Source organism: Phalangium opilio, unplaced genomic scaffold (genome assembly GCF_054372755.1).
Source record: "Phalangium opilio isolate 3A_F unplaced genomic scaffold, DU_Popi_V2 ptg000352l_1, whole genome shotgun sequence".
NCBI classification, from domain to species: Eukaryota; Metazoa; Arthropoda; class Arachnida; order Opiliones; family Phalangiidae; genus Phalangium; species Phalangium opilio.
In genome coordinates, this window is record NW_028324228.1 from 4,677,849 (window position 1) to 4,698,906 (window position 21,058).

Sequence of the window (21,058 nt, forward strand, 5' to 3'; positions counted from 1 at the left end):
GTCAGTCTTTACACTTCAGATAGTGATTTTAACTTCAATGTTGTTATCCTTTCAAAGTTTGAATTGTTTTATTCGAGGTAACTTTGCAGCTGGGAGTTGTGGCGTTCCCCTGTAATCCAGCCCTTCGGAAGCTAGAATCGATGGACGATATGAGGTTGGGATTCCTCTAACTCAAGGACTCGTGTAGATCGGACGTCCGCGTTAAGCTGGGTGTCAATATGGTCGTCTTCAGGTAACTGATGGACCACTAGGTTGTTCTAAGGAGGGACAAACCGGCTCAGGGCGGTAACGCAGCAGGCAAAAGTTCCCGCATTCGGCAGTGACGGGATAACGTCTGAGAGCGAGCTTCGAGTCAGAACGCAACCAATACGACCGTACACGATTCTTATGTCAGTCTTTACACTTCAGATAGTGATTTTAACTTCAATGTTGTTATTCTTTCAAAGTTTGAATTGTTTTATTCGAGGTAACTTTGCAGCTGGAGTTGTGGCGAGCCCCTGTAATCCAGCCCTTTGGAAGCTAGAATCGATGGATGGTATGAGGTTGGGATTCCTGTGACTCATGGACTCGTGTAGATCGGACGTCCGCGTTAAGCTGGGCGTCAATATGGTCGTCTTCAGGTAACTGATGGACCACGAGGTTGTTCTAAGGAGGGACAAACCGGCTCAGGGCGGTAACGCAGCAGACAAAAGTTCCCGCATTCGGCAGTGACGGGATAACCTCTGAGAGCGAGCTTCGAGTCACAACGCAACCAATACGACCGTACACGATTCTTATGTCAGTCTTTACACTTCAGATAGTGATTTTATCTTCAATGTTGTTATCCTTTCAAAGTTTGAATTGTTTTATTCGAGGTAACTTTGCAGCTGGGAGTTGTGGCGTTCCCCTGTAATCCAGCCCTTCGGAAGCTAGAATCGGTGGACGATATGAGGTTGGGATTCCTGTAATTCAAGGACTCGTGTAGATCGGACGTCCGCGTTAAGCTGGGTGTCAATATGGTCGTCTTCAGGTAACTGATGGACCACCAGGTTGTTCTAAGGAGGGACAAACCGGATCAGGGCGGTAACGCAGCAGGCAACAGTTCCCGCATTCGGCAGTGACGGGATAACGTCTGAGAGCGAGCTTCGGGTCACAACGCAACCAATACGACCGTACACGATTCTTATGTCAGTCTTTACACTTCAGATAGTGATTTTAACTTCAATGTTGTTATCCTTTCAAAGTTTGAATTGTTTTATTCGAGGTAACTTTGCAGCTGGATTTGTGGCGAGCCCCTGTAATCCAGCCCTTTGGAAGCTAGAATCGATGGATGGTATGAGGTTGGGATTCCTGTGACTCATGGACTCGTGTAGATCGGACGTCCGCGTTAAGCTGGGTGTCAATATGGTCGTATCCAGGTAACTGATGGACCACCAGGTTGTTCTAAGAAAAGACAAACCGGCTCATGGCGGTAACGCACCAGGCAAAAGTTCCCGCAGTCGGCAGTGACGGGATAACGTCTGAGAGCGAGCTTCGAGTCACAACGCAACCAATACGACCGTACACGATTCTTATGTCAGTCTTTACACTTTAGATAGTGATTTTAACTTCAATGTTGTTATTCTTTCAAAGTTTGAATTGTTTTATTCGAGGTAACTTTGCAGCTGGGAGTTGTGGCGAGCTCCTGTAATCCAGCCCTTTGGAAGCTAGAATCGATGGATGGTATGAGGTTGGGATTCCTGTGACTCATGGACTCGTGTAGATCGGACGTCCGCGTTAAGCTGGGTGTCAATATGGTCGTCTTCAGGTAACTGATGGACCACCAGGTTGTTCTAAGGAGGGACAAACCGACTCAGGGCGGTAACGCAGCAGGCAAAAGTTCCCGCATTCGGCAGTGACGGGATAACGTCTGAAAGCGAGCTTCGAGTCACAACGCAACCAATACGACCGTACACGATTCTTATGTCAGTCTTTACACTTCAGATAGTGATTTTAACTTCAATGTTGTTATCCTTTCAAAGTTTGAATTGTTTTATTCGAAGAACTTTGCAGCTGGGAGTTGTGGCGAGCTCCTGTAATCCAGCCCTTTGGAAGCTAGAATCGATGGATGGTATGAGGTTGGGATTCCTGTGACTCATGGACTCGTGTAGATCGGACGTCCGCGTTAAGCTGGGTGTCAATATGGTCGTCTTCAGGTAAGTGATGGACCACCAGGTTGTTCTAAGGAGGGACAAACCGGCTCAGGGCGGTAACGCAGCAGGCAAAAGTTCCCGCATTCGGCAGTGACGGGATAACGTCTGAGAGCGAGCTTCGAGTCAGAACGCAACCAATACGACCGTACACGATTCTTATGTCAGTCTTTACACTTCAGATAGTGATTTTAACTTCAATGTTGTTATCCTTTCAAAGTTTGGATTGTTTTATTCGAGTTAGCTTTGCAGCTAGGAGTTGTGGCGTTCCCCTGTAATCCAGCCCTTTGGAAGCTAGAATCGATGGATGGTATGAGGTTGGGATTGCTGTGACTCATGGACTCGTGTAGATCGGACGTCCGCTTAAGCTGGGTGTCAATATGGTCGTCTTCAGGTAACTGATGGACCACCAGGTTGTTCTAAGGAGGGAAAAACCGGCTCAGGGCGGTAACGCAGCAGGCAAAAGTTCCCGCATTCGGCAGTGACGGGATAACGTCTGAGAGCGAGCTTCGAGTCACAACGCAACCAATACGACCGTACACGATTCTTATGTCAGTCTTTACACTTCAGATAGTGATTTTAACTTCTATGTTGTTATCCTTTCAAAGTTTGAATTGTTTTATTCGAGGTAACTTTGCAGCTGGGAGTTGTGGCGAGCTCCTGTAATCCAGCCCTTTGGAAGCTAGAATCGATGGATGGTATGAGGTTGGGATTGCTGTGACTCATGGACTCGTGTAGATCGGACGTCCGCGTTAAGCTGGGTGTCAATATGGTCGTCTTCAGGTAACTGATGGACCACCAGGTTGTTCTAAGGAGGGACAAACCGGCTCAGGGCGGTAACGCAGCAGGCAAAAGTTCCCGCATTCGGCAGTGACGGGATAACGTCTGAGAGCGAGCTTCGAGTCACAACGTAACCAATACGACCGTACACGATTCTTATGTCAGTCTTTACACTTCAGATAGTGATTTTAACTTCTATGTTGTTATCCTTTCAAAGTTTGAATTGTTTTATTCGAGGTAACTTTGCAGCTGGGAGTTGTGGCGAGCTCCTGTAATCCAGCCCTTTGGAAGCTAGAATCGATGGATGGTATGAGGTTGGGATTGCTGTGACTCATGGACTCGTGTAGATCGGACGTCCGCGTTAAGCTGGGTGTCAATATGGTCGTCTTGAGGTAACTGATGGACCACCAGGTTGTTCTAAGGAGGGACAAACCGGCTCAGGGCGGTAACGCAGCAGGCAAAAGTTCCCGCATTCGGCAGTGACGGGATAACGTCTGAGAGCGAGCTTCGAGTCACAACGCAACCAATACGACCGTACACGATTCTTATGTCAGTCTTTACACTTCAGATAGTGATTTTAACTTCAATGTTGTTATCCTTTCAAAGTTTGAATTGTTTTATTCGAGGTAACTTTGCAGCTGGGAGTTGTGGCGAGCTCCTGTAATCCAGCCCTTTGGAAGCTAGAATCGATGGATGGTATGAGGTTGGGATTGCTGTGACTCATGGACTCGTGTAGATCGGACGTCCGCTTAAGCTGGGTGTCAATATGGTCGTCTTCAGGTAACTAATGGACCACCAGGTTGTTCTAAGGAGGGACAAACCGGCTCAGGGCGGTAACGCAGCAGGCAAAAGTTCCCGCATTCGGCAGTGACGGGATAACGTCTGAGAGCGAGCTTCGAGTCACAACGCAACCAATCCGACCGTACACGATTCTTATGTCAGTCTTTACACTTCAGATAGTGATTTTACCTTCAAAGTTGTTATTCTTTCAAAGTTTGAATTGTTTTATTCGAGGTAACTTTGCAGCTGGGAGTTGTGGCGAGCTCCTGTAATCCAGCCCTTTGGAAGCTAGAATCGATGGATGGTATGAGGTTGGGATTCCTGTGACTCATGGACTCGTGTAGATCGGACGTCCGCGTTAAGCTGGGTGTCAATATGGTCGTCTTCAGGTAACTGATGGACCACCAGGTTGTTCTAAGGAGGGACAAACCGGCTCAGGGCGGTAACGCAGCAGGCAAACGTTCCCGCATTCGGCAGTGACAGGATAACGTCTGAGAGCGAGCTTCAAGTCAGAACGCAACCAATACGACCGTACACGATTCTTATGTCAGTCTTTACACTTCAGATAGTGATTTTAACTTCAATGTTGTTATTCTTTCAAAGTTTGAATTGTTTTATTCGAGGTAACTTTGCAGCTGGAGTTGTGGCGAGCCCCTGTAATCCAGCCCTTTGGAAGCTAGAATCGATGGATGGTATGAGGTTGGGATTCCTGTGACTCATGGACTCGTGTAGATCGGACGTCCGCGTTAAGCTGGGCGTCAATATGGTCGTCTTCAGGTAACTGATGGACCACGAGGTTGTTCTAAGGAGGGACAAACCGGCTCAGGGCGGTAACGCAGCAGACAAAAGTTCCCGCATTCGGCAGTGACGGGATAACCTCTGAGAGCGAGCTTCGAGTCACAACGCAACCAATACGACCGTACACGATTCTTATGTCAGTCTTTACACTTCAGATAGTGATTTTATCTTCAATGTTGTTATCCTTTCAAAGTTTGAATTGTTTTATTCGAGGTAACTTTGCAGCTGGGAGTTGTGGCGTTCCCCTGTAATCCAGCCCTTCGGAAGCTAGAATCGGTGGACGATATGAGGTTGGGATTCCTGTAATTCAAGGACTCGTGTAGATCGGACGTCCGCGTTAAGCTGGGTGTCAATATGGTCGTCTTCAGGTAACTGATGGACCACCAGGTTGTTCTAAGGAGGGACAAACCGGCTCAGGGCGGTAACGCAGCAGGCAAAAGTTCCCGCATTCGGCAGTGACGGGATAACGTCTGAGAGCGAGCTTCGAGTCACAACGCAACCAATACGACCGTACACGATTCTTATGTCAGTCTTTACACTTCAGATAGTGATTTTAACTTCTATGTTGTTATCCTTTCAAAGTTTGAATTGTTTTATTCGAGGTAACTTTGCAGCTGGGAGTTGTGGCGAGCTCCTGTAATCCAGCCCTTTGGAAGCTAGAATCGATGGATGGTATGAGGTTGGGATTGCTGTGACTCATGGACTCGTGTAGATCGGACGTCCGCGTTAAGCTGGGTGTCAATATGGTCGTCTTCAGGTAACTGATGGACCACCAGGTTGTTCTAAGGAGGGACAAACCGGCTCAGGGCGGTAACGCAGCAGGCAAAAGTTCCCGCATTCGGCAGTGACGGGATAACGTCTGAGAGCGAGCTTCGAGTCACAACGTAACCAATACGACCGTACACGATTCTTATGTCAGTCTTTACACTTCAGATAGTGATTTTAACTTCTATGTTGTTATCCTTTCAAAGTTTGAATTGTTTTATTCGAGGTAACTTTGCAGCTGGGAGTTGTGGCGAGCTCCTGTAATCCAGCCCTTTGGAAGCTAGAATCGATGGATGGTATGAGGTTGGGATTGCTGTGACTCATGGACTCGTGTAGATCGGACGTCCGCGTTAAGCTGGGTGTCAATATGGTCGTCTTGAGGTAACTGATGGACCACCAGGTTGTTCTAAGGAGGGACAAACCGGCTCAGGGCGGTAACGCAGCAGGCAAAAGTTCCCGCATTCGGCAGTGACGGGATAACGTCTGAGAGCGAGCTTCGAGTCACAACGCAACCAATACGACCGTACACGATTCTTATGTCAGTCTTTACACTTCAGATAGTGATTTTAACTTCAATGTTGTTATCCTTTCAAAGTTTGAATTGTTTTATTCGAGGTAACTTTGCAGCTGGGAGTTGTGGCGAGCTCCTGTAATCCAGCCCTTTGGAAGCTAGAATCGATGGATGGTATGAGGTTGGGATTGCTGTGACTCATGGACTCGTGTAGATCGGACGTCCGCTTAAGCTGGGTGTCAATATGGTCGTCTTCAGGTAACTAATGGACCACCAGGTTGTTCTAAGGAGGGACAAACCGGCTCAGGGCGGTAACGCAGCAGGCAAAAGTTCCCGCATTCGGCAGTGACGGGATAACGTCTGAGAGCGAGCTTCGAGTCACAACGCAACCAATCCGACCGTACACGATTCTTATGTCAGTCTTTACACTTCAGATAGTGATTTTACCTTCAAAGTTGTTATTCTTTCAAAGTTTGAATTGTTTTATTCGAGGTAACTTTGCAGCTGGGAGTTGTGGCGAGCTCCTGTAATCCAGCCCTTTGGAAGCTAGAATCGATGGATGGTATGAGGTTGGGATTCCTGTGACTCATGGACTCGTGTAGATCGGACGTCCGCGTTAAGCTGGGTGTCAATATGGTCGTCTTCAGGTAACTGATGGACCACCAGGTTGTTCTAAGGAGGGACAAACCGGCTCAGGGCGGTAACGCAGCAGGCAAACGTTCCCGCATTCGGCAGTGACAGGATAACGTCTGAGAGCGAGCTTCAAGTCAGAACGCAACCAATACGACCGTACACGATTCTTATGTCAGTCTTTACACTTCAGATAGTGATTTTAACTTCAATGTTGTTATTCTTTCAAAGTTTGAATTGTTTTATTCGAGGTAACTTTGCAGCTGGAGTTGTGGCGAGCCCCTGTAATCCAGCCCTTTGGAAGCTAGAATCGATGGATGGTATGAGGTTGGGATTCCTGTGACTCATGGACTCGTGTAGATCGGACGTCCGCGTTAAGCTGGGCGTCAATATGGTCGTCTTCAGGTAACTGATGGACCACGAGGTTGTTCTAAGGAGGGACAAACCGGCTCAGGGCGGTAACGCAGCAGACAAAAGTTCCCGCATTCGGCAGTGACGGGATAACCTCTGAGAGCGAGCTTCGAGTCACAACGCAACCAATACGACCGTACACGATTCTTATGTCAGTCTTTACACTTCAGATAGTGATTTTATCTTCAATGTTGTTATCCTTTCAAAGTTTGAATTGTTTTATTCGAGGTAACTTTGCAGCTGGGAGTTGTGGCGTTCCCCTGTAATCCAGCCCTTCGGAAGCTAGAATCGGTGGACGATATGAGGTTGGGATTCCTGTAATTCAAGGACTCGTGTAGATCGGACGTCCGCGTTAAGCTGGGTGTCAATATGGTCGTCTTCAGGTAACTGATGGACCACCAGGTTGTTCTAAGGAGGGACAAACCGGCTCAGGGCGGTAACGCAGCAGGCAAAAGTTCCCGCATTCGGCAGTGACGGGATAACGTCTGAGAGCGAGCTTCGAGTCACAACGCAACCAATACGACCGTACACGATTCTTATGTCAGTCTTTACACTTCAGATAGTGATTTTAACTTCAATGTTGTTATCTTTTCAAAGTTTGAATTGTTTTATTCGAGATAACTTTGCAGCTGGGAGTTGTGGCGTTCCCCTGTAATCCAGCCCTTCGGAAGCTTGAATCGATGGACGGTATGAGGTTGGGATTCCTGTAACTCAAGGACTCGTGTAGATCGGACGTCCGCGATAAGCTGGGTGTCAATATGGTCGTCTTCAGGTAGCTCATGGACCACCAGGTTGTTCTAAGGAGGGACAAAACGGCTCAGGGCGGTAACGCAGCAGGCAAAAGTTCCCGCATTCGGCAGTGACGGGATAACGTCTGAGAGCGAGCTTCGAGTCACAACGCAACCAATACGACCGTACACGATTCTTATGTCAGTCTTTACACTTCAGATAGTGATTTTAACTTCAATGTTGTTATTCTTTCAAAGTTTGAATTGTTTTATTCGAGGTAACTTTGCAGCTGGGAGTTGTGGCGTTCCCCTGTAATCCAGCCCTTCGGAAGCTAGAATCGATGGACGATATGAGGTTGGGATTCCTGTAACTCAAGGACTCGTGTAGATCGGACGTCCGCGTTAAGCTGGGTGTCAATATGGTCGTCTTCAGGTAACTGATGGACCACCAGGTTGTTCTAAGGAGGGACAAACCGGATCAGGGCGGTAACGCAGCAGGCAACAGTTCCCGCATTCGGCAGTGACGGGATAACGTCTGAGAGCGAGCTTCGGGTCACAACGCAACCAATACGACCGTACACGATTCTTATGTCAGTCTTTACACTTCAGATAGTGATTTTAACTTCAATGTTGTTATCCTTTCAAAGTTTGAATTGTTTTATTCGAGGTAACTTTGCAGCTGGATTTGTGGCGAGCCCCTGTAATCCAGCCCTTTGGAAGCTAGAATCGATGGATGGTATGAGGTTGGGATTCCTGTGACTCATGGACTCGTGTAGATCGGACGTCCGCGTTAAGCTGGGTGTCAATATGGTCGTATCCAGGTAACTGATGGACCACCAGGTTGTTCTAAGAAAAGACAAACCGGCTCATGGCGGTAACGCACCAGGCAAAAGTTCCCGCAGTCGGCAGTGACGGGATAACGTCTGAGAGCGAGCTTCGAGTCACAACGCAACCAATACGACCGTACACGATTCTTATGTCAGTCTTTACACTTTAGATAGTGATTTTAACTTCAATGTTGTTATTCTTTCAAAGTTTGAATTGTTTTATTCGAGGTAACTTTGCAGCTGGGAGTTGTGGCGAGCTCCTGTAATCCAGCCCTTTGGAAGCTAGAATCGATGGATGGTATGAGGTTGGGATTCCTGTGACTCATGGACTCGTGTAGATCGGACATCCGCGTTAAGCTTGGTGTCAATATGGTCGTCTTCAGGTAACTGATGGACCACCAGGTTGTTCTAAGGAGGGACAAACCGACTCAGGGCGGTAACGCAGCAGGCAAAAGTTCCCGCATTCGGCAGTGACGGGATAACGTCTGAAAGCGAGCTTCGAGTCACAACGCAACCAATACGACCGTACACGATTCTTATGTCAGTCTTTACACTTCAGATAGTGATTTTAACTTCAATGTTGTTATCCTTTCAAAGTTTGAATTGTTTTATTCGAAGAACTTTGCAGCTGGGAGTTGTGGCGAGCTCCTGTAATCCAGCCCTTTGGAAGCTAGAATCGATGGATGGTATGAGGTTGGGATTCCTGTGACTCATGAACTCGTGTAGATCGGACGTCCGCGTTAAGCTGGGTGTCAATATGGTCGTCTTCAGGTAAGTGATGGACCACCAGGTTGTTCTAAGGAGGGACAAACCGGCTCAGGGCGGTAACGCAGCAGGCAAAAGTTCCCGCATTCGGCAGTGACGGGATAACGTCTGAGAGCGAGCTTCGAGTCAGAACGCAACCAATACGACCGTACACGATTCTTATGTCAGTCTTTACACTTCAGATAGTGATTTTAACTTCAATGTTGTTATCCTTTCAAAGTTTGAATTGTTTTATTCGAGTTAGCTTTGCAGCTGGGAGTTGTGGCGTTCCCCTGTAATCCAGCCCTTTGGAAGCTAGAATCGATGGATGGTATGAGGTTGGGATTGCTGTGACTCATGGACTCGTGTAGATCGGACGTCCGCTTAAGCTGGGTGTCAATATGGTCGTCTTCAGGTAACTGATGGACCACCAGGTTGTTCTAAGGAGGGAAAAACCGGCTCAGGGCGGTAACGCAGCAGGCAAAAGTTCCCGCATTCGGCAGTGACGGGATAACGTCTGAGAGCGAGCTTCGAGTCACAACGCAACCAATACGACCGTACACGATTCTTATGTCAGTCTTTACACTTCAGATAGTGATTTTAACTTCTATGTTGTTATCCTTTCAAAGTTTGAATTGTTTTATTCGAGGTAACTTTGCAGCTGGGAGTTGTGGCGAGCTCCTGTAATCCAGCCCTTTGGAAGCTAGAATCGATGGATGGTATGAGGTTGGGATTGCTGTGACTCATGGACTCGTGTAGATCGGACGTCCGCGTTAAGCTGGGTGTCAATATGGTCGTCTTCAGGTAACTGATGGACCACCAGGTTGTTCTAAGGAGGGACAAACCGGCTCAGGGCGGTACCGCAGCAGGCAAAAGTTCCCGCATTCGGCAGTGACGGGATAACGTCTGAGAGCGAGCTTCGAGTCACAACGTAACCAATACGACCGTACACGATTCTTATGTCAGTCTTTACACTTCAGATAGTGATTTTAACTTCTATGTTGTTATCCTTTCAAAGTTTGAATTGTTTTATTCGAGGTAACTTTGCAGCTGGGAGTTGTGGCGAGCTCCTGTAATCCAGCCCTTTGGAAGCTAGAATCGATGGATGGTATGAGGTTGGGATTGCTGTGACTCATGGACTCGTGTAGATCGGACGTCCGCGTTAAGCTGGGTGTCAATATGGTCGTCTTGAGGTAACTGATGGACCACCAGGTTGTTCTAAGGAGGGACAAAACGGCTCAGGGCGGTAACGCAGCAGGCAAAAGTTTCCGCATTCGGCAGTGACGGGATAACGTCTGAGAGCGAGCTTCGAGTCACAACGCAACCAATACGACCGTACACGATTCTTATGTCAGTCTTTACACTTCAGATAGTGATTTTAACTTCAATGTTGTTATCCTTTCAAAGTTTGAATTGTTTTATTCGAGGTAACTTTGCAGCTGGGAGTTGTGGCGAGCTCCTGTAATCCAGCCCTTTGGAAGCTAGAATCGATGGATGGTATTAGGTTGGGATTGCTGTGACTCATGGACTCGTGTAGATCGGACGTCCGCTTAAGCTGGGTGTCAATATGATCGTCTTCAGGTAACTAATGGACCACCAGGTTGTTCTAAGGAGGGACAAACCGGCTCAGGGCGGTAACGCAGCAGGCAAAAGTTCCCGCATTCGGCAGTGACGGGATAACGTCTGAGAGCGAGCTTCGAGTCACAACGCAACCAATCCGACCGTACACGATTCTTATGTCAGTCTTTACACTTCAGATAGTGATTTTACCTTCAAAGTTGTTATTCTTTCAAAGTTTGAATTGTTTTATTCGAGGTAACTTTGCAGCTGGGAGTTGTGGCGAGCTCCTGTAATCCAGCCCTTTGGAAGCTAGAATCGATGGATGGTATGAGGTTGGGATTCCTGTGACTCATGGACTCGTGTAGATCGGACGTCCGCGTTAAGCTGGGTGTCAATATGGTCGTCTTCAGGTAACTGATGGACCACCAGGTTGTTCTAAGGAGGGACAAACCGGCATAGGGCGGTAACGCAGCAGGCAAAAGTTCCCGCATTCGGCAGTGACAGGATAACGTCTGAGAGCGAGCTTCGAGTCACAACGCAACCAATACGACCGTACACGATTCTTATGTCAGTCTTTACACTTCAGATAGTGATTTTAACTTCAATGTTGTTATCCTTTCAAAGTTTGAATTGTTTTATTCGAGGTAACTTTGCAGCTGGGAGTTGTGGCGAGCTCCTGTAATCCAGCCCTTTGGAAGCTAGAATCGATGGATGGTATGAGGTTGGGATTGCTGTGACTCATGGACTCGTGTAGATCGGACGTCCGCTTAAGCTGGGTGTCAATATGGTCGTCTTCAGGTAACTAATGGACCACCAGGTTGTTCTAAGGAGGGACAAACCGGCTCAGGGCGGTAACGCAGCAGGCAAAAGTTCCCGCATTCGGCAGTGACGGGATAACGTCTGAGAGCGAGCTTCGAGTCACAACGCAACCAATACGACCGTACACGATTCTTATGTCAGTCTTTACACTTCAGATAGTGATTTTACCTTCAAAGTTGTTATTCTTTCAAAGTTTGAATTGTTTTATTCGAGGTAACTTTGCAGCTGGGAGTTGTGGCGAGCTCCTGTAATCCAGCCCTTTGGAAGCTAGAATCGATGGATGGTATGAGGTTGGGATTCCTGTGACTCATGGACTCGTGTAGATCGGACGTCCGCGTTAAGCTGGGTGTCAATATGGTCGTCTTGAGGTAACTGATGGACCACCAGGTTGTTCTAAGGAGGGACAAACCGGCTCAGGGCGGTAACGCAGCAGGCAAAAGTTTCCGCATTCGGCAGTGACGGGATAACGTCTGAGAGCGAGCTTCGAGTCACAACGCAACCAATACGACCGTACACGATTCTTATGTCAGTCTTTACACTTCAGATAGTGATTTTAACTTCAATGTTGTTATCCTTTCAAAGTTTGAATTGTTTTATTCGAGGTAACTTTGCAGCTGGGAGTTGTGGCGAGCTCCTGTAATCCAGCCCTTTGGAAGCTAGAATCGATGGATGGTATGAGGTTGGGATTGCTGTGACTCATGGACTCGTGTAGATCGGACGTCCGCTTAAGCTGGGTGTCAATATGGTCGTCTTCAGGTAACTAATGGACCACCAGGTTGTTCTAAGGAGGGACAAACCGGCTCAGGGCGGTAACGCAGCAGGCAAAAGTTCCCGCATTCGGCAGTGACGGGATAACGTCTGAGAGCGAGCTTCGAGTCACAACGCAACCAATCCGACTGTACACGATTCTTATGTCAGTCTTTACACTTCAGATAGTGATTTTACCTTCAAAGTTGTTATTCTTTCAAAGTTTGAATTGTTTTATTCGAGGTAACTTTGCAGCTGGGAGTTGTGGCGAGCTCCTGTAATCCAGCCCTTTGGAAGCTAGAATCGATGGATGGTATGAGGTTGGGATTCCTGTGACTCATGGACTCGTGTAGATCGGACGTCCGCGTTAAGCTGGGTGTCAATATGGTCGTCTTCAGGTAACTGATGGACCACCAGGTTGTTCTAAGGAGGGACAAACCGGCATAGGGCGGTAACGCAGCAGGCAAAAGTTCCCGCATTCGGCAGTGACAGGATAACGTCTGAGAGCGAGCTTCGAGTCACAAAGCAACCAATACGACCGTACACGATTCTTATGTCAGTCTTTACACTTCAGATAGTGATTTTAACTTCAATGTTGTTATCCTTTCAAAGTTTGAATTGTTTTATTCGAGGTAACTTTGCAGCTGGGAGTTGTGGCGAGCTCCTGTAATCCAGCCCTTTGGAAGCTAGAATCGATGGATGGTATGAGGTTGGGATTGCTGTGACTCATGGACTCGTGTAGATCGGACGTCCGCTTAAGCTGGGTGTCAATATGGTCGTCTTCAGGTAACTGATGGACCACCAGGTTGTTCTAAGGAGGGACAAACCGGCTCAGGGCGGTAACGCAGCAGGCAAAAGTTCCCGCATTCGGCAGTGACAGGATAACGTCTGAGAGCGAGCTTCGAGTCACAACGCAACCAATACGACCGTACACGATTCTTATGTCAGTCTTTACACTTCAGATAGTGATTTTAACTTCAATGTTGTTATCCTTTCAAAGTTTGAATTGTTTTATTCGAGGTAACTTTGCAGCTGGGAGTTGTGGCGAGCTCCTGTAATCCAGCCCTTTGGAAGCTAGAATCGATGGATGGTATGAGGTTGGGATTGCTGTGACTCATGGACTCGTGTAGATCGGACGTCCGCTTAAGCTGGGTGTCAATATGGTCGTCTTCAGGTAACTGATGGACCACCAGGTTGTTCTAAGGAGGGACAAACCGGCTCAGGGCGGTAACGCAGCAGGCAAAAGTTCCCGCATTCGGCAGTGACGGGATAACGTCTGAGAGCGAGCTTCGAGTCACAACGCAACCAATACGACCGTACACGATTCTTATGTCAGTCTTTACACTTCAGATAGTGATTTTAACTTCAATGTTGTTATTCTTTCAAAGTTTGAATTGTTTTATTCGAGGTAACTTTGCAGCTGGGAGTTGTGGCGAGCTCCTGTAATCCAGCCCTTTGGAAGCTAGAATCGATGGATGGTATGAGGTTGGGATTCCTGTGACTCATGGACTCGTGTAGATCGGACGTCCGCGTTAAGCTGGGTGTCAATATGGTCGTCTTCAGGTAACTGATGGACCACCAGGTTGTTCTAAGGAGGGACAAACCGGCTCAGGGCGGTAACGCAGCAGGCAAAAGTTCCCGCATTCGGCAGTGACAGGATAACGTCTGAGAGCGAGCTTCGAGTCACAACGCAACCAATACGACCGTACACGATTCTTATGTCAGTCTTTACACTTCAGATAGTGATTTTAACTTCAATGTTGTTATTCTTTCAAAGTTTGAATTGTTTTATTCGAGGTAACTTTGCAGCTGGGAGTTGTGGCGAGCTCCTGTAATCCAGCCCTTTGGAAGCTAGAATCGATGGATGGTATGAGGTTGGGATTCCTGTGACTCATGGACTCGTGTAGATCGGACGTCCGCGTTAAGCTGGGTGTCAATATGGTCGTCTTCAGGTAACTGATGGACCACCAGGTTGTTCTAAGGAGGGACAAACCGGCTCAGGGCGGTAACGCAGCAGGCAAAAGTTCCCGCATTCGGCAGTGACAGGATAACGTCTGAGAGCGAGCTTCGAGTCACAACGCAACCAATACGACCGTACACGATTCTTATGTCAGTCTTTACACTTCAGATAGTGATTTTAACTTCAATGTTGTTATTCTTTCAAAGTTTGAATTGTTTTATTCGAGGTAACTTTGCAGCTGGGAGTTGTGGCGAGCTCCTGTAATCCAGCCCTTTGGAAGCTAGAATCGATGGATGGTATGAGGTTGGGATTCCTGTGACTCATGGACTCGTGTAGATCGGACGTCCGCGTTAAGCTGGGTGTCAATATGGTCGTCTTCAGGTAACTGATGGACCACCAGGTTGTTCTAAGGAGGGACAAACCGGCTCAGGGCGGTAACGCAGCAGGCAAAAGTTCCCGCATTCGGCAGTGACGGGATAACGTCTGAGAGCGAGCTTCGAGTCACAACGCAACCAATACGACCGTACACGATTCTTATGTCAGTCTTTACACTTCAGATAGTGATTTTAACTTCAATGTTGTTATTCTTTCAAAGTTTGAATTGTTTTATTCGAGGTAACTTTGCAGCTGGGAGTTGTGGCGAGCTCCTGTAATCCAGCCCTTTGGAAGCTAGAATCGATGGATGGTATGAGGTTGGGATTCCTGTGACTCATGGACTCGTGTAGATCGGACGTCCGCGTTAAGCTGGGTGTCAATATGGTCGTCTTCAGGTAACTGATGGACCACCAGGTTGTTCTAAGGAGGGACAAACCGGCTCAGGGCGGTAACGCAGCAGGCAAAAGTTCCCGCATTCGGCAGTGACGGGATAACGTCTGAGAGCGAGCTTCGAGTCACAACGCAACCAATACGACCGTACACGATTCTTATGTCAGTCTTTACACTTCAGATAGTGATTTTAACTTCAATGTTGTTATCCTTTCAAAGTTTGAATTGTTTTATTCGAGGTAACTTTGCAGCTGGGAGTTGTGGCGAGCTCCTGTAATCCAGCCCTTTGGAAGCTAGAATCGATGGATGGTATGAGGTTGGGATTCCTGTGACTCATGGACTCGTGTAGATCGGACGTCCGCGTTAAGCTGGGTGTCAATATGGTCGTCTTCAGGTAACTGATGGACCACCAGGTTGTTCTAAGGAGGGACAAACCGGCATAGGGCGGTAACGCAGCAGGCAAAAGTTCCCGCATTCGGCAGTGACAGGATAACGTCTGAGAGCGAGCTTCGAGTCACAAAGCAACCAATACGACCGTACACGATTCTTATGTCAGTCTTTACACTTCAGATAGTGATTTTAACTTCAATGTTGTTATCCTTTCAAAGTTTGAATTGTTTTATTCGAGGTAACTTTGCAGCTGGGAGTTGTGGCGAGCTCCTGTAATCCAGCCCTTTGGAAGCTAGAATCGATGGATGGTATGAGGTTGGGATTGCTGTGACTCATGGACTCGTGTAGATCGGACGTCCGCTTAAGCTGGGTGTCAATATGGTCGTCTTCAGGTAACTGATGGACCACCAGGTTGTTCTAAGGAGGGACAAACCGGCTCAGGGCGGTAACGCAGCAGGCAAAAGTTCCCGCATTCGGCAGTGACAGGATAACGTCTGAGAGCGAGCTTCGAGTCACAACGCAACCAATACGACCGTACACGATTCTTATGTCAGTCTTTACACTTCAGATAGTGATTTTAACTTCAATGTTGTTATCCTTTCAAAGTTTGAATTGTTTTATTCGAGGTAACTTTGCAGCTGGGAGTTGTGGCGAGCTCCTGTAATCCAGCCCTTTGGAAGCTAGAATCGATGGATGGTATGAGGTTGGGATTGCTGTGACTCATGGACTCGTGTAGATCGGACGTCCGCTTAAGCTGGGTGTCAATATGGTCGTCTTCAGGTAACTGATGGACCACCAGGTTGTTCTAAGGAGGGACAAACCGGCTCAGGGCGGTAACGCAGCAGGCAAAAGTTCCCGCATTCGGCAGTGACGGGATAACGTCTGAGAGCGAGCTTCGAGTCACAACGCAACCAATACGACCGTACACGATTCTTATGTCAGTCTTTACACTTCAGATAGTGATTTTAACTTCAATGTTGTTATTCTTTCAAAGTTTGAATTGTTTTATTCGAGGTAACTTTGCAGCTGGGAGTTGTGGCGAGCTCCTGTAATCCAGCCCTTTGGAAGCTAGAATCGATGGATGGTATGAGGTTGGGATTCCTGTGACTCATGGACTCGTGTAGATCGGACGTCCGCGTTAAGCTGGGTGTCAATATGGTCGTCTTCAGGTAACTGATGGACCACCAGGTTGTTCTAAGGAGGGACAAACCGGCTCAGGGCGGTAACGCAGCAGGCAAAAGTTCCCGCATTCGGCAGTGACAGGATAACGTCTGAGAGCGAGCTTCGAGTCACAACGCAACCAATACGACCGTACACGATTCTTATGTCAGTCTTTACACTTCAGATAGTGATTTTAACTTCAATGTTGTTATTCTTTCAAAGTTTGAATTGTTTTATTCGAGGTAACTTTGCAGCTGGGAGTTGTGGCGAGCTCCTGTAATCCAGCCCTTTGGAAGCTAGAATCGATGGATGGTATGAGGTTGGGATTCCTGTGACTCATGGACTCGTGTAGATCGGACGTCCGCGTTAAGCTGGGTGTCAATATGGTCGTCTTCAGGTAACTGATGGACCACCAGGTTGTTCTAAGGAGGGACAAACCGGCTCAGGGCGGTAACGCAGCAGGCAAAAGTTCCCGCATTCGGCAGTGACAGGATAACGTCTGAGAGCGAGCTTCGAGTCACAACGCAACCAATACGACCGTACACGATTCTTATGTCAGTCTTTACACTTCAGATAGTGATTTTAACTTCAATGTTGTTATTCTTTCAAAGTTTGAATTGTTTTATTCGAGGTAACTTTGCAGCTGGGAGTTGTGGCGAGCTCCTGTAATCCAGCCCTTTGGAAGCTAGAATCGATGGATGGTATGAGGTTGGGATTCCTGTGACTCATGGACTCGTGTAGATCGGACGTCCGCGTTAAGCTGGGTGTCAATATGGTCGTCTTCAGGTAACTGATGGACCACCAGGTTGTTCTAAGGAGGGACAAACCGGCTCAGGGCGGTAACGCAGCAGGCAAAAGTTCCCGCATTCGGCAGTGACGGGATAACGTCTGAGAGCGAGCTTCGAGTCACAACGCAACCAATACGACCGTACACGATTCTTATGTCAGTCTTTACACTTCAGATAGTGATTTTAACTTCAATGTTGTTATTCTTTCAAAGTTTGAATTGTTTTATTCGAGGTAACTTTGCAGCTGGGAGTTGTGGCGAGCTCCTGTAATCCAGCCCTTTGGAAGCTAGAATCGATGGATGGTATGAGGTTGGGATTCCTGTGACTCATGGACTCGTGTAGATCGGACGTCCGCGTTAAGCTGGGTGTCAATATGGTCGTCTTCAGGTAACTGATGGACCACCAGGTTGTTCTAAGGAGGGACAAACCGGCTCAGGGCGGTAACGCAGCAGGCAAAAGTTCCCGCATTCGGCAGTGACGGGATAACGTCTGAGAGCGAGCTTCGAGTCACAACGCAACCAATACGACCGTACACGATTCTTATGTCAGTCTTTACACTTCAGATAGTGATTTTAACTTCAATGTTGTTATCCTTTCAAAGTTTGAATTGTTTTATTCGAGGTAACTTTGCAGCTGGGAGTTGTGGCGAGCTCCTGTAATCCAGCCCTTTGGAAGCTAGAATCGATGGATGGTATGAGGTTGGGATTCCTGTGACTCATGGACTCGTGTAGATCGGACGTCCGCGTTAAGCTGGGTGTCAATATGGTCGTCTTCAGGTAACTGATGGACCACCAGGTTGTTCTAAGGAGGGACAAACCGGCTCAGGGCGGTAACGCAGCAGGCAAAAGTTCCCGCATTCGGCAGTGACGGGATAACGTCTGAGAGCGAGCTTCGAGTCACAACGCAACCAATACGACCGTACACGATTCTTATGTCAGTCTTTACACTTCAGATAGTGATTTTAACTTCAATGTTGTTATTCTTTCAAAGTTTGAATTGTTTTATTCGAGGTAACTTTGCAGCTGGGAGTTGTGGCGAGCTCCTGTAATCCAGCCCTTTGGAAGCTAGAATCGATGGATGGTATGAGGTTGGGATTCCTGTGACTCATGGACTCGTGTAGATCGGACGTCCGCGTTAAGCTGGGTGTCAATATGGTCGTCTTCAGGTAACTGATGGACCACCAGGTTGTTCTAAGGAGGGACAAACCGGCTCAGGGCGGTAACGCAGCAGGCAAAAGTTCCCGCATTCGGCAGTGACGGGATAACGTCTGAGAGCGAGCTTCGAGTCACAACGCAACCAATACGACCGTACACGATTCTTATGTCAGTCTTTACACTTCAGATAGTGATTTTAACTTCAATGTTGTTATCCTTTCAAAGTTTGAATTGTTTTATTCGAGGTAACTTTGCAGCTGGGAGTTGTGGCGAGCTCCTGTAATCCAGCCCTTTGGAAGCTAGAATCGATGGATGGTATGAGGTTGGGATTCCTGTGACTCATGGACTCGTGTAGATCGGACGTCCGCGTTAAGCTGGGTGTCAATATGGTCGTCTTCAGGTAACTGATGGACCACCAGGTTGTTCTAAGGAGGGACAAACCGGCTCAGGGCGGTAACGCAGCAGGCAAAAGTTCCCGCATTCGGCAGTGACAGGATAACGTCTGAGAGCGAGCTTCGAGTCACAACGCAACCAATACGACCGTACACGATTCTTATGTCAGTCTTTACACTTCAGATAGTGATTTTAACTTCAATGTTGTTATCCTTTCAAAGTTTGAATTGTTTTATTCGAGGTAACTTTGCAGCTGGGAGTTGTGGCGAGCTCCTGTAATCCAGCCCTTTGGAAGCTAGAATCGATGGATGGTATGAGGTTGGGATTGCTGTGACTCATGGACTCGTGTAGATCGGACGTCCGCTTAAGCTGGGTGTCAATATGGTCGTCTTCAGGTAACTGATGGACCACCAGGTTGTTCTAAGGAGGGACAAACCGGCTCAGGGCGGTAACGCAGCAGGCAAAAGTTCCCGCATTCGGCAGTGACGGGATAACGTCTGAGAGCGAGCTTCGAGTCACAACGCAACCAATACGACCGTACACGATTCTTATGTCAGTCTTTACACTTCAGATAGTGATTTTAACTTCAATGTTGTTATTCTTTCAAAGTTTGAATTGTTTTATTCGAGGTAACTTTGCAGCTGGGAGTTGTGGCGAGCTCCTGTAATCCAGCCCTTTGGAAGCTAGAATCGATGGATGGTATGAGGTTGGGATTCCTGTGACTCATGGACTCGTGTAGATCGGACGTCCGCGTTAAGCTGGGTGTCAATATGGTCGTCTTCAGGTAACTGATGGACCACCAGGTTGTTCTAAGGAGGGACAAACCGGCTCAGGGCGGTAACGCAGCAGGCAAAAGTTCCCGCATTCGGCAGTGACGGGATAACGTCTGAGAGCGAGCTTCGAGTCACAACGCAACCAATACGACCGTACACGATTCTTATGTCAGTCTTTACACTTCAGATAGTGATTTTAACTTCTATGTTGTTATCCTTTCAAAGTTTGAATTGTTTTATTCGAGGTAACTTTGCAGCTGGGAGTTGTGGCGAGCTCCTGTAATCCAGCCCTTTGGAAGCTAGAATCGATGGATGGTATGAGGTTGGGATTGCTGTGACTCATGGACTCGTGTAGATCGGACGTCCGCGTTAAGCTGGGTGTCAATATGGTCGTCTTCAGGTAACTGATGGACCACCAGGTTGTTCTAAGGAGGGACAAACCGGCTCAGGGCGGTAACGCAGCAGGCAAACGTTCCCGCATTCGGCAGTGACGGGATAACGTCTGAGAGCGAGCTTCGAGTCACAACGCAACCAATACGACCGTACACGATTCTTATGTCAGTCTTTACACTTCAGATAGTGATTTTAACTTCAATGTTGTTATCCTTTCAAAGTTTGAATTGTTTTATTCGAGGTAACTTTGCAGCTGGGAGTTGTGGCGAGCTCCTGTAATCCAGCCCTTTGGAAGCTAGAATCGATGGATGGTATGAGGTTGGGATTGCTGTGACTCATGGACTCGTGTAGATCGGACGTCCGCGTTAAGCTGGGTGTCAATATGGTCGTCTTCAGGTAACTGATGGACCACCAGGTTGTTCTAAGGAGGGACAAACCGGTTCAGGGCGGTAACGCAGCAGGCAAAAGTTCCCGCATTCGGCAGTGACGGGATAACGTCTGAGAGCGAGCTTCGAGTCACAACGCAACCAATACGACCGTACACGATTCTTATGTCAGTCTTTACACTTCAGATAGTGATTTTAACTTCAATGTTGTTATCCTTTCAAAGTTTGAATTGTTTTTTTCGAGGTCTTTGCAGCTGGGAGTTGTGGCGAGCTCCTGTAATCCAGCCCTTTGGAAGCTAGAATCGATGGATGGTATGAGGTTGGGATTGCTGTGAATCATGGACTCGTGTAGATCGGACGTCCGCTTAAGCTGGGTGTCAATATGGTCGTCTTCAGGTAACTGATGGACCACCAGGTTGTTCTAAGGAGGGACAAACCGGCTCAGGGCGGTAACGCAGCAGGCAAAAGTTCCCGCATTCGGCAGTGACGGGATAACGTCTGAGAGCGAGCTTCGAGTCACAACGCAACCAATACGACCGTACACGATTCTTATGTCAGTCTTTACACTTCAGATAGTGATTTTAACTTCAATGTTGTTATTCTTTCAAAGTTTGAATTGTTTTATTC

General features: G+C 47.7%; 54 non-coding genes across 54 annotated transcripts; all 54 read left to right on the forward strand.

The window, feature by feature from the left end:
• Positions 1–88: 88 nt before the first annotated feature.
• On the forward strand, positions 89–388 carry LOC149606918 (signal recognition particle RNA). Its single transcript, XR_016377471.1, has one exon.
• An 89-nt stretch (positions 389–477) lies between these two features.
• LOC149606919 (signal recognition particle RNA) lies at positions 478–776 on the forward strand. The gene has a single exon (XR_016377091.1).
• Positions 777–865: 89 nt separating this feature from the next.
• Positions 866–1,165, forward strand: LOC149606920 (signal recognition particle RNA). Its single transcript, XR_016377581.1, has one exon.
• Positions 1,166–1,254: 89 nt separating this feature from the next.
• Positions 1,255–1,553, forward strand: LOC149606921 (signal recognition particle RNA). Its single transcript, XR_016377189.1, has one exon.
• Positions 1,554–1,642: 89 nt separating this feature from the next.
• Positions 1,643–1,942, forward strand: LOC149606922 (signal recognition particle RNA). Its single transcript, XR_016377239.1, has one exon.
• An 88-nt stretch (positions 1,943–2,030) lies between these two features.
• Positions 2,031–2,330, forward strand: LOC149606923 (signal recognition particle RNA). The gene has a single exon (XR_016377350.1).
• Positions 2,331–2,419: 89 nt separating this feature from the next.
• Positions 2,420–2,718, forward strand: LOC149606924 (signal recognition particle RNA). The gene has a single exon (XR_016377635.1).
• Positions 2,719–2,807: 89 nt separating this feature from the next.
• On the forward strand, positions 2,808–3,107 carry LOC149606925 (signal recognition particle RNA). The gene has a single exon (XR_016377704.1).
• Positions 3,108–3,196: 89 nt separating this feature from the next.
• LOC149606926 (signal recognition particle RNA) lies at positions 3,197–3,496 on the forward strand. The gene has a single exon (XR_016377255.1).
• Positions 3,497–3,585: 89 nt separating this feature from the next.
• On the forward strand, positions 3,586–3,884 carry LOC149606927 (signal recognition particle RNA). Its single transcript, XR_016377539.1, has one exon.
• Positions 3,885–3,973: 89 nt separating this feature from the next.
• LOC149606928 (signal recognition particle RNA) lies at positions 3,974–4,273 on the forward strand. The gene has a single exon (XR_016377397.1).
• Positions 4,274–4,362: 89 nt separating this feature from the next.
• LOC149606929 (signal recognition particle RNA) lies at positions 4,363–4,661 on the forward strand. Its single transcript, XR_016377092.1, has one exon.
• Positions 4,662–4,750: 89 nt separating this feature from the next.
• LOC149606930 (signal recognition particle RNA) lies at positions 4,751–5,050 on the forward strand. The gene has a single exon (XR_016377379.1).
• Positions 5,051–5,139: 89 nt separating this feature from the next.
• On the forward strand, positions 5,140–5,439 carry LOC149606931 (signal recognition particle RNA). The gene has a single exon (XR_016377096.1).
• An 89-nt stretch (positions 5,440–5,528) lies between these two features.
• On the forward strand, positions 5,529–5,828 carry LOC149606932 (signal recognition particle RNA). Its single transcript, XR_016377256.1, has one exon.
• Positions 5,829–5,917: 89 nt separating this feature from the next.
• LOC149606933 (signal recognition particle RNA) lies at positions 5,918–6,216 on the forward strand. Its single transcript, XR_016377541.1, has one exon.
• An 89-nt stretch (positions 6,217–6,305) lies between these two features.
• Positions 6,306–6,605, forward strand: LOC149606934 (signal recognition particle RNA). The gene has a single exon (XR_016377399.1).
• Positions 6,606–6,694: 89 nt separating this feature from the next.
• LOC149606935 (signal recognition particle RNA) lies at positions 6,695–6,993 on the forward strand. The gene has a single exon (XR_016377093.1).
• An 89-nt stretch (positions 6,994–7,082) lies between these two features.
• LOC149606936 (signal recognition particle RNA) lies at positions 7,083–7,382 on the forward strand. Its single transcript, XR_016377380.1, has one exon.
• An 89-nt stretch (positions 7,383–7,471) lies between these two features.
• On the forward strand, positions 7,472–7,771 carry LOC149606937 (signal recognition particle RNA). The gene has a single exon (XR_016377472.1).
• An 89-nt stretch (positions 7,772–7,860) lies between these two features.
• Positions 7,861–8,160, forward strand: LOC149606938 (signal recognition particle RNA). The gene has a single exon (XR_016377552.1).
• An 89-nt stretch (positions 8,161–8,249) lies between these two features.
• LOC149606939 (signal recognition particle RNA) lies at positions 8,250–8,548 on the forward strand. Its single transcript, XR_016377190.1, has one exon.
• An 89-nt stretch (positions 8,549–8,637) lies between these two features.
• Positions 8,638–8,937, forward strand: LOC149606940 (signal recognition particle RNA). Its single transcript, XR_016377400.1, has one exon.
• An 88-nt stretch (positions 8,938–9,025) lies between these two features.
• On the forward strand, positions 9,026–9,325 carry LOC149606941 (signal recognition particle RNA). Its single transcript, XR_016377412.1, has one exon.
• An 89-nt stretch (positions 9,326–9,414) lies between these two features.
• Positions 9,415–9,713, forward strand: LOC149606942 (signal recognition particle RNA). The gene has a single exon (XR_016377620.1).
• Positions 9,714–9,802: 89 nt separating this feature from the next.
• On the forward strand, positions 9,803–10,102 carry LOC149606943 (signal recognition particle RNA). Its single transcript, XR_016377290.1, has one exon.
• An 89-nt stretch (positions 10,103–10,191) lies between these two features.
• LOC149606944 (signal recognition particle RNA) lies at positions 10,192–10,491 on the forward strand. The gene has a single exon (XR_016377304.1).
• An 89-nt stretch (positions 10,492–10,580) lies between these two features.
• On the forward strand, positions 10,581–10,879 carry LOC149606945 (signal recognition particle RNA). Its single transcript, XR_016377640.1, has one exon.
• An 89-nt stretch (positions 10,880–10,968) lies between these two features.
• Positions 10,969–11,268, forward strand: LOC149606946 (signal recognition particle RNA). The gene has a single exon (XR_016377297.1).
• Positions 11,269–11,357: 89 nt separating this feature from the next.
• LOC149606947 (signal recognition particle RNA) lies at positions 11,358–11,656 on the forward strand. The gene has a single exon (XR_016377443.1).
• Positions 11,657–11,745: 89 nt separating this feature from the next.
• LOC149606948 (signal recognition particle RNA) lies at positions 11,746–12,045 on the forward strand. Its single transcript, XR_016377278.1, has one exon.
• Positions 12,046–12,134: 89 nt separating this feature from the next.
• Positions 12,135–12,433, forward strand: LOC149606949 (signal recognition particle RNA). The gene has a single exon (XR_016377555.1).
• An 89-nt stretch (positions 12,434–12,522) lies between these two features.
• LOC149606950 (signal recognition particle RNA) lies at positions 12,523–12,822 on the forward strand. Its single transcript, XR_016377430.1, has one exon.
• An 89-nt stretch (positions 12,823–12,911) lies between these two features.
• On the forward strand, positions 12,912–13,210 carry LOC149606951 (signal recognition particle RNA). The gene has a single exon (XR_016377408.1).
• An 89-nt stretch (positions 13,211–13,299) lies between these two features.
• Positions 13,300–13,598, forward strand: LOC149606952 (signal recognition particle RNA). Its single transcript, XR_016377364.1, has one exon.
• An 89-nt stretch (positions 13,599–13,687) lies between these two features.
• LOC149606953 (signal recognition particle RNA) lies at positions 13,688–13,987 on the forward strand. Its single transcript, XR_016377222.1, has one exon.
• An 89-nt stretch (positions 13,988–14,076) lies between these two features.
• LOC149606954 (signal recognition particle RNA) lies at positions 14,077–14,376 on the forward strand. The gene has a single exon (XR_016377223.1).
• Positions 14,377–14,465: 89 nt separating this feature from the next.
• LOC149606955 (signal recognition particle RNA) lies at positions 14,466–14,765 on the forward strand. Its single transcript, XR_016377354.1, has one exon.
• An 89-nt stretch (positions 14,766–14,854) lies between these two features.
• Positions 14,855–15,154, forward strand: LOC149606956 (signal recognition particle RNA). The gene has a single exon (XR_016377365.1).
• An 89-nt stretch (positions 15,155–15,243) lies between these two features.
• On the forward strand, positions 15,244–15,543 carry LOC149606957 (signal recognition particle RNA). The gene has a single exon (XR_016377431.1).
• Positions 15,544–15,632: 89 nt separating this feature from the next.
• LOC149606958 (signal recognition particle RNA) lies at positions 15,633–15,931 on the forward strand. Its single transcript, XR_016377409.1, has one exon.
• Positions 15,932–16,020: 89 nt separating this feature from the next.
• Positions 16,021–16,319, forward strand: LOC149606959 (signal recognition particle RNA). The gene has a single exon (XR_016377366.1).
• An 89-nt stretch (positions 16,320–16,408) lies between these two features.
• On the forward strand, positions 16,409–16,708 carry LOC149606960 (signal recognition particle RNA). The gene has a single exon (XR_016377224.1).
• An 89-nt stretch (positions 16,709–16,797) lies between these two features.
• LOC149606961 (signal recognition particle RNA) lies at positions 16,798–17,097 on the forward strand. Its single transcript, XR_016377226.1, has one exon.
• Positions 17,098–17,186: 89 nt separating this feature from the next.
• LOC149606962 (signal recognition particle RNA) lies at positions 17,187–17,486 on the forward strand. Its single transcript, XR_016377376.1, has one exon.
• Positions 17,487–17,575: 89 nt separating this feature from the next.
• LOC149606963 (signal recognition particle RNA) lies at positions 17,576–17,875 on the forward strand. Its single transcript, XR_016377387.1, has one exon.
• Positions 17,876–17,964: 89 nt separating this feature from the next.
• Positions 17,965–18,264, forward strand: LOC149606964 (signal recognition particle RNA). Its single transcript, XR_016377398.1, has one exon.
• Positions 18,265–18,353: 89 nt separating this feature from the next.
• LOC149606965 (signal recognition particle RNA) lies at positions 18,354–18,653 on the forward strand. Its single transcript, XR_016377410.1, has one exon.
• Positions 18,654–18,742: 89 nt separating this feature from the next.
• On the forward strand, positions 18,743–19,042 carry LOC149606966 (signal recognition particle RNA). The gene has a single exon (XR_016377227.1).
• An 89-nt stretch (positions 19,043–19,131) lies between these two features.
• Positions 19,132–19,430, forward strand: LOC149606967 (signal recognition particle RNA). Its single transcript, XR_016377367.1, has one exon.
• An 89-nt stretch (positions 19,431–19,519) lies between these two features.
• LOC149606968 (signal recognition particle RNA) lies at positions 19,520–19,819 on the forward strand. The gene has a single exon (XR_016377421.1).
• An 89-nt stretch (positions 19,820–19,908) lies between these two features.
• Positions 19,909–20,208, forward strand: LOC149606969 (signal recognition particle RNA). The gene has a single exon (XR_016377671.1).
• An 89-nt stretch (positions 20,209–20,297) lies between these two features.
• LOC149606970 (signal recognition particle RNA) lies at positions 20,298–20,597 on the forward strand. Its single transcript, XR_016377231.1, has one exon.
• Positions 20,598–20,684: 87 nt separating this feature from the next.
• On the forward strand, positions 20,685–20,983 carry LOC149606971 (signal recognition particle RNA). Its single transcript, XR_016377446.1, has one exon.
• The last annotated feature ends 75 nt before the right edge of the window (positions 20,984–21,058 follow it).